This window comes from Carlito syrichta, unplaced genomic scaffold (genome assembly GCF_000164805.1).
Source record: "Carlito syrichta isolate Samal-C Ts95f unplaced genomic scaffold, Tarsius_syrichta-2.0.1 Scaffold304647, whole genome shotgun sequence".
NCBI lineage: Eukaryota > Metazoa > Chordata > Mammalia > Primates > Tarsiidae > Carlito > Carlito syrichta.
In genome coordinates this window covers 63,024-72,863 of record NW_007248743.1, presented here as the reverse complement: position 1 = coordinate 72,863, position 9,840 = coordinate 63,024, and the positions used below count along the sequence as shown (strand labels likewise).

At 35.2% G+C, this 9,840-nt stretch overlaps 1 pseudogene; it reads left to right on the top strand.

Annotated features, from left to right (window-relative positions):
* Positions 1 to 5,901: 5,901 nt before the first annotated feature.
* On the top strand, positions 5,902 to 7,097 carry LOC103262896 (annotated as a pseudogene).
* Positions 7,098 to 9,840: the final 2,743 nt, after the last annotated feature.

Below are 9,840 nucleotides of genomic sequence, written 5' to 3'. Positions count from 1 at the left end.
GAAGTCTTTTAAGCCAATATTTCTTATGAGACAATATTCAGTTTTAAAATATAGGAAGAGTACTTATAGAATTCTTAATGAGTGATACAATTTCTATAGTTTAAATAAAACACCATAGAATAATCTGACCCATGTATGACATTATTGTACAACCACTTGATTTGTCTCTTTATATTACCTATTGTAGTCATTTCATGTTGTATTTTAGCATTCTTTCTCCTTCTGTGGAAATACTGGTAGCAAAACAAACATCTTGAGCTCAGTAACATACACTGTAACAAAGAAACATCCATCCTTATTTAAAATGTGAGGATAGTATAAATAACATCTTCCCTTCTAATGCCAGCAACATCAATTATTTAATCTCTGATACCATTAATATAATGTCATGCTTGCATAAGAAAAAAATACTATGCTTCAGTTGGTAAACATTTTATGGTTAATTGTAATCTTGTCAATTAGCATGATTATTATATTTGCAAATCAATCTAGAATCTGAAAATACAAGACAAGTATATAAAGTCCATATGTAGACTGAGGATGGTTTGTGAAAGTATCTTCTATGTGTAAAAAGATTGGACTCAATGAGTCTATTTATAGACAGTTTTGCCAAGAGCTTCGGAATGGCTATTATTGAAAAGTCTAAAAGCAGCCGGGCTTGGTGGCTCAGCCTGTAATCCCACGCTTTAGGAGGCCATGGTGAGTGGATTGCCTGAGCCCGTGGGTTCGAGACCTGCTTTGGCAACTTGGCGAGACCTCATCTCTACAATAAGTCAAAAATTAGCCAGTCGTGGTAGCATGCGCCTGTAGTTCCAGCTACTTGGAAGGCTGAGTCGAAAGGATCGCCGGAGCCCAGCAGGTCGAGGCTGCGGTGGCGGGGAGCATGCCACTGCACTCCAGCCTGGGTGACAGAGTGAGATTCCAATTCAAAAAAAAAAAGTCTAAAAGCAACAAATGCTGACGAGAATGTGGAGAAGACCATAAGCTACTATGCACTGTTGGTAAATGCAAATTAGTACAACTTCTATGGGAAATAGCATGAAGATTTCTCAAAGAACTAAAAATAGAACTACCTTTTGATCCAGTAATCCCACTTTAGGGTATGCATGCAAAAGAAAAGAAATCACTATATGAAAAAGATCTCTGCACTCATATGTTTATCATAGCACTATTTACAGTAGCAAAGATATGAAATCAATTTAAGTGGTGTCCATCAATAGAGGATTGGATAAAGAAATATTATACATGCACACACATACAGACACATACACAGACATACCATGGGATACTACTCAGTCATAGAAAAATATTGGAATCATGTCTTTTGTAGCAACATTGTTGGAACTAGAGGCCATTATCTTAAGTAAAATAACTCAGAAACAAAAAGTCAAATACTGTAAGTTCTCACTTATAAGTGGAGGCTAAACAATGGGTATAAAGTGGGATAACAGACATTGGAGACTACAGAAGGTAGGGAGGTGGGAGGGGAATGAAAGTTGAAAAATTACCGTTGGATATAGTTGTCACTACTTGGGTGATGAGTACTCTAAAAGCCCTGAATTCACTCACCACTACACAGCATATGTGTTTAAGAAAATTGCATCTCTACCCCCTAAATACATAAAAATATAAAATAAATGTAATGTTTATGTCAGTACATTAGTAACAATAACTATGCATGCTTTCACTTTTAATTGTGATCTGCTCATCATTCTTTTCATCATCCAAGAATAAATGAGTGTCTGCCGGATATTATTTAAGACAAAAAACGGTAATAAAAAAGTAGAAAGACTAATTTAAGGGGTTTAAATTAATATAAGTATCTAGTATTTCATACATATGAAGGCATAAATAAACCAAAATCACAGATAGAGGTGATAGACACTTTTAAAGAGCTTAGTGAGCCATTTGATTGAAAGGAATATTTTTTGGAACAGATTTCTTTTCAGTAATTTTCATAATTTTTCAATTTTGAATTCCTGAAAATATTTTATTATTTTCTATATTGTTTTACCTTGAAAGGTAATAATTCAGTTATTTAAGGTAATAAAATATTTAGCTGATTTATTTCCTTTTGCTCCGTTTTGGTATGTTTTCATTCTAAAGTTCTTTACATTCCTCAGCAGAAGTCAAGATGAATTAAAAGTTAATCGTTTGTAGGATTTAAGATTTGAAACACATTAATGTTTAAATGACCAGTATACTTATGTCTCTGCCTGAAGTTGAAGTCCAGAAGGATTTATGCATGGCCATTAGCATGCAGCAACTAATAACTAACTTAAACATGAGTTTTGACACTTCTGATTGCCTTTATAAAGTATATTTAAATTAACTTTTAATTAATTGCAAAGCAACTAACAAATCTACTTGGTATGTTGATTTATGGCTTTTCAGCTTAACAGTTTAGTTACAATAAAAAAAATGATAAATCAAGTTTATGTACCTCAAATCCAATTGTTATGAAAACTGTGGTTTTCTATCTTTCTTCTTATGATGTAAGCATATGCTTTTTTCCTTTTAAAATTAAATTTAGTGGGCTTAAAATACATCTTAATAAATCATATTTCTGAACTCTAAAGTTAGCTAGTCAGTTTCCTGTAATTTCAACTCTTCCACTCATCCAGACCTGCTGTTACAGTCATTTTTGATTTCTAATCATTTGAACTCTTCTTAATCTATTAGAATTTAAAACCTGGCTTCATTTTTCTCTCAGGCCATCCTGGACCAATCTCCTGGATAATCATCTAGTAACTTTCTTCCTACTACTTTTGTTCTATTTACTGTTCTTTGCCTTCTGCTGATGACTTTTCCTTGGCAGTGTCCAAATCTTGACCAATCTAACTGGTTCTCTTTTTACAGGGCTACTGAGTATTGCTGGCGAAAACCTCATACTCTCTGTAATTATATTCACTGCACATTTACAACTGTAGCATTGCTTAAGCCCTAAAGCAGCTCAGCAATTTTTCTTTGAGCTTTCTTTCTCAGCACCCCTTCCTTGAAATAGTGACTATTTCAAGCATACAAAATTTATTTCAGTTCTCCAACTCTATCTCCAACCCAGTTAATTCTCACAACACACAATACACAATCTATTTAACTAAGACATTAATGGTCACCAAAATGCGCTTTTTAGAAAACAGAAATTTTGTCACAAAGAATGAAACAATGTATGAAATGAGTGGAGTCTGAAAGACTAAGAGCAAAAGAAGCTACATAAACACTGTAATCTACTTTATAAAGTAGCTTTTCAAAAAGCTGCATGTTAACAATTATCGTACTGCTATACATGCATATTGAATATGAACAATTAAGTAAATTGATGGTGGATAACAAGAGACAGATTTCTCAAGATTAGAGTGGACAGCTACAGATAAGTTTCAGGAAAAGGCTAGGATGAACTTTGCAGTAATGGATTAGAATTTGAGACATCACTATGCATTTATGCTTAGCTTAATTTAGATACATATGATAACATATACATATATACATATACGTATATATGACCCCCACAAATCGGAGTTTATTTATAAAAATTTGTGTATTTATTTTTACATATTTAAACTTTTGTCAACTTCAAAATACTCTCCATTTGATGCAATATACCTATCAAGATGCCTTTTCCACTGCTTAAAATTTTTTTAACTAGTCCATTTTGATGCCTTTTAGTGATTCTGCTGTTTTTTGGTTATCCACATCAATAAAATGTCTCTCTTCAAGGATTTTTTTCATCCAGGAAAACATACAAATAAAAAAAGTGGCTCGTGGCAAGATAGGGTGAATAGGGAGGATAGATCAAGTGGGTCACGCTATTTTTGTTCAAAACTATTGAACACTCAGTGAGGATGTGGGCAGGAGTGTTTGTAGATAAATCACCCAACATGAAATGGGCAAACACAATGAATCTCAAAAATAAAAATAAAAAAGAAAGAAAAAGAAAAGAAATTCGCTGAAGCTGAATATAGCCTCTCACAACAATGCTAACTGCTACACTGATGTTGATGGGTTCTTAGAACACAGCTGGCGAGGGAAGCCTGTACTACAAAGGGCTCACTCTCCAAAATATAATTCCAGTTTTTTTGTGGGGTCCCTCCATGTATACACACACACATACATATACATGTGTATATACATATATAATTAGGGAATAATGTATCATTTATTCTATTCCTCTGAGCACAGATATATAATTAAAACTTCCCCAGAAAGAACAATAAAAGAAGCATATTACAGACAGAAATAAAACTGTATTGAAAATCATAGCCTTCATTTTCTTATCCCCCATCCTATCATCAAGCAATAGTGATCTAATATCTAAGAACACTGCTATAAAAATATTTTGCTTCAATGATCCCTGCTCATTTACAAATTAACAAACCCTATGACTCATATTCAGTCCTAAATTTACTTGACCTCCCATCTTTATTTGGCAGTGCTGATCATCCTTCTGTGTGTTTTTTTAGCATTTGTGATTCCTAGTTTATTGCTTCTTAACAACAATTTGCTTTTTTTCATGTTTTCAAGTATTTCTTCACATAAATATATTTTTCTTGAAAAATATTATTATATTATATAGACTCTAAAATTACCCATTTCCTTATCATTTTATATTAAAAGGAGAAAAGTTCTCAGGGTAGAAGAGGGTTTTCTAGTTTCTTCAAATCTTAAGAAGACTTTTGCCTTTAATCAGAAAATTACCAAATAAATTCAATAAAATCAGAATGTCTTAAGTTATAAAGAAATATGCAAATTTGTTATAGCATAGTGATTTTACTATAAGCAGAAAGCAATATTTGAAACATAATCTTTTTATTGGAATTTACCAATGCAATTTGGAAAAATTAGCGAATCAAATAAGGTGTTGAGGGTGCCATCCCACTCTCAATAAGAGTCATAACAATCTTCATTTAATTTCATAAAAAAGAAGGTCATTTTTCCTTCTGCTCACAACAACCTAATAAAATAAGTCATACATTAGGTTTTCTGTTTTTCTGTTATGTAGACTAGAAACTATGGCACAAAAATATGGCAGAATTTCTCTATATCCCCGAACTAATCAATGAAAATAATTTCCTAAGGGAACTATAGGCTAATAGAATAACAACACTTCCTTTCTTTGCCATAAATGACCCCTGTACTATTTCTGGAGGATAAAGCTTCAAACCCAAAATCATCTTCATTGAATTATTCCTTCTCCTACTCACTATGACTAGAAAGGGTGAAAAAAACAAATAAGGATATTGGCATTGCTTTCATTTAAATTCTATCTCGTGAGCTTGTATTATTTGTATAATATCCATTTGGCTGAAGTAAAAACAATAACAAGCAGTCTTTGGTGAGATGAATACATCTATCTATGCTTTTATTATTGTCTTTTCTTCATTTATTCTTTTGTTTCTCCTAATATTTAAATCATTTTTCTAATATTATACAGAGTGTTTTATTTTGTTGCATTTTATATCAATTTCAATATGGCCAAAATCAAATATGTTATTTTTAATTTTCCCACCCCCAAAAAACAAAAAATGAAACACACAAAAGACTCCTTTCTCTTCTACATTCCCATCACAATTAATTACTTCACCATGTTGCCCAAATTTGCTTCTTTGATATATCACATATTTGTGCAGTGGATAGAGTACTGAATCACCACTCAACAAACATGATCCTTCTGGGCTTACTGGTGTTATGAGTGAATGCAGATACTGGGTATCATGCAGAATATTATATAAGTTTTGAAAGGAACTTCAGATCTCAGGAATAGGAGGGGCTGTGCTTTCAATGTAGTTAATAGAAGTAAGATTTAAAAATAACAACAAAAATATCACATAGCTCCAACTTCTTTAAACATTGCTATGTCATTAACAATCACTAATGGCTCCACCAATGGGACTTGATGGCATTATGTCTCACGGCAAGGTTTCTGTTCCCACACCTGGATTCCTGGGCTTCCTGCCTTGGAAGCACAGCAGCAGGCATCATGGGAAGGTAAAGAGCTTCCCCAAGGAAGACCCTTCCAAGCCTGTCACCTCACAGCCTTACAGGGATACAAGGCTGGCATGACCCACAGGTTGATAGGCCAGGATCCAAGGTGAACAGGAAGGATATTGTGGAGGCCGTGACCATCATGCAGATGGCACCCATGGTGGTTGTAGGCATCATGGGCTATATGGAAACCTCCCTGAAGCCTCCGGACCTTAAAGACCATCTTTGTTGAGCACATCAGAGATGCGTGCAAAGGCACTTTTATAAGAACTGGCATAAGTCTAAGAAGAAGGCCTTCACCAAGTATTGCAAGAAAAGGAAATGGCAGAGTGAGGATGGCAAGCAGCAACTGGAGAAGGACTTCAGCAGCACAAAAAAGTACTGCCAGGTCATCTGCATCATTGTGCACACCAAGATTTTCCTGTTTCTCCTGTGCCAGAAGAAAGCCCACCTGATGGAGATCCAGGTGAATGAAGGCACTATGGCTAAGAAACTGGACTGGGCCTGGGAGAGGCTGGAGCAGCTGGGCCCGGTGAACCAAATGTTCAAGCAGGATGAGATGATTGACATAATTGGGATGACCAAGGGTAAAAGCTTCAAAAGGATTACCAGTCATTGACACACCAAGAAGCTGCCTTCAAGACCCACCAAAGGCTGTGTGAAGTTGCCTATATTGAGGTGTGGCATCCTGCCCTTGTGGCCTTCTCTGTAGCACGGACTGGGCAGAAAGGCTACCATCACCACCGCACCAAGAAGATCTATAAGATTGACCAGGGTTACCTTATCAAGAATGACAAGTTGATCAAGAACAACACCTACACCAATTGTAATCTGTCTGACAAGAGCATTAACCCTTTAGGTGGCTTTGTCCACTATGTTGAAGTGACCAATGACTTCATCATGCTGACTGTGTGGTAGGGATCAAGAAGCGAGTGCTCACCCTGCACAAGTCCTTGCTGGTGCAGACCTAATGGCAGGCTCTGGAGAAGACTTACCTTAAGTTCATCGACACCACCTCCAAATTTGCCCATAGCTGCTTCCAGACTGTGGAGGAAAAGAAAGCGTTCATAGTACTACTCAAGAAAGACTGAATGGCAAAGGAAAAAGGAGCTTAATGCCAGGTACAGACTGTGCAGCTGGTGGGATCTCAATAGCGATTGTTTTCCAGTGGGGGGAAAAATTGCTAATCAGTTAAACCCATCTTCTCAAGCTATAATATCCTAAGTAGCACTGTGGTATACTGGATTATCAGTCTGATTCTTCTTGGTTTTTCTAAGTGATCTTTCAGTACCTTGTAATAAAGTAGATTGAGTCTATATTCCTACACCATAGACTTTGAGTTTGAGTTTAGACAATGTAATAGCAGCAGGCATGATATGAACAGAATACGAGTCACTGCAGGTGGTTGTAATTTTGTTTTGATTTCTTGAATATTTTTCATCTGTCAAGAAAATTACATGACTCTGGTAACTGCTAGTCTAAGGAAAATGAAGATAACATTGGAAAAAAACCTGAACTCAATTCATCCTGAAGCCAAACCCACTACCCAGAAAGCCTGAAGTAGATACCCCAGATAGACTGCAGATCTGTGAGCATGAACAATAAATGCTGGTTATGTAAAGTTACTGAGATTTTGGAATTGTTTATTATGCAGCATTCTTTGCAGCAATAGTTAACTAACATACTAACAGTGAGCAATAGGGAGCATTTCCCAAAGGAGGAAATGGTGAGATTCTTGGGATAAACCTTCAATTAACATTAGGTTAATAAGAATGAAGAACTGTCTTTAGGTATCTTATCTGGAGCTACAATCTTCTTCTCGTGTACATGGAACATAAATAATTAGCAATTAAAAGTTGTCCATTATATCAAAATATTCCAGGCATTCCGTAACTAGTAATATTCTTTCTCCAAGTCAAAGCCAAATTTAAATACATTTTAAAATCTTAAATTTCAGTGAACACCATTATAAAATATATCCCATAGAGAACACATGGAATAGTGTTCAGCTATTACTAAGCTTTACTTATAAGAAGACATTATGCAATATTGTTCACTTGAATATCAATGTAATAGTTGAAGGACCATAAACAAAATAAAAGACAAACATATAAGTTCAGCTTGATAAATATTTTGCAGATCTGTGCTACAGCCTTGTTTTAAGCCTTTTTGGAGTTGGGTTTTTTTCACTTTCCCTTATCCATTTCTACTTGTAATATGGGTAGAAAATGGTCTCTAATGTGTCTATGTTTCTCCATCTCTACAGATTTATTTTAAGTACCATAATAAAGACTTCCCCCATAAAGTCTACTTCCTCTGCCTCCTAGAACTAAAGCTCACCTACATTTCACAGTTGTGTTTCAAGATAGGCGTGGCCATATGACTGAGTACACACCAATGGACAACAAATGGAAGTGATGTTTACTATTTCCAAACTTGGCCTAACAAACCTCTTGTGCAATTTTCAACTGTATTATTTTTCACTGCATATTACTCCTCATATGCATCCCAGAAAGACAGATTCAGAAAAATACTCCAAAAATCTGGAAATGGTAGAGATCCGAGATGGAATGACTTTACAGCTAGCTACCTACCAGCAAGGAGTATCTACACTGGGTTCAATGAGGAAGAGAAATAAACTTTCATTGTGTTAACTCTCTAGTATTTTGAGGCTTACTTGTTACAATTGCTACCATTAATAATACAAACTAGTACATCAATTGGTACTGGAAGAAGAGTGGTGGTATAACACAAAAAATGAAAATAAGTAGTGATGGTTTTATCATCAGGAAGCAGGTGATAAGGAAACAATTACATTAGGCTGGAAGCTTAGAGAGTCATGCTATGCTATGGCAAAACAGTTAGTTAAATGTTGCCTGTGATAACTTGAAATGCAGTCCATGTGCCAACTGAGCCTGTAGCTATAGGAAAGTGATTGGGAAATGAGTCAAAGCAATAGTATTTATTGAGATTAGCCAGAAAGGAGTTGGCTAATTTTTAACTTGATATCCAAGGGAATGGATAAATTCCAAATACTAAGTTTAATTCCAGATTGAAAATGTGGACTGTATCCAGACACTAAGTAGTAAGAAATGTGAATGATAAAAGTACCTAAGTGCTTTCAATTTTTCAGTGAGTATTTGATTAAAGAAGTGATTTTGATTTAATGTTTTTGTTTTTAATTTCCAATCACTGAATATTAGGGGGAAATAAAAAGGCTTAGAAATAGTTTTTTTTTTTAAAGGGTAAACTATGTGTAGAAAATAACTTTACATGGGCATACAAGCAGTTGGAACTGATTGGAAGCAAATAGACCAGAAAACTACCAAATGTTTAATGATATTGTTATGACAATTAGGGAGAAAAATGCCTCTCTTCAAAATGAATGAATATATAAACATACCAGAACAATAAACAAACAAACGAACAAAACTATTCTGTTCTGTTAACCTCAAAACGATCCTCAGGCTTGGTCTTGTAAACATGTGGTCCTCTCCCAAGGAAGGCATACTCCCTAATGCCAATATCTAATATTGTCAATAAGTCAATGGTCATTTTCTGAGAGGATAGAGCATAGTGTATAAGAGAATAGACAAGGACATTCCTGTTAACATATTTAAAGTCTATTAATGAAACTTCTTCAACACAGAGTAATGGGTAATCTCAATAAGATGCTCAGTAGAATTTGACAATTACTAGTGATTCTATTGTGTCTCCACCTCCCACTTCATCTTTTCTAAATATTAGGATCTCTTACCATGCTGTTTTGTCCATGCTCCTGTGTGTGCCTGTGTGTGTGTGTGCCTGTGTGTGTGTGTGCCTGTGTGTGTGTGTGTGTGTGTGTGTGTGTGTGTGTGT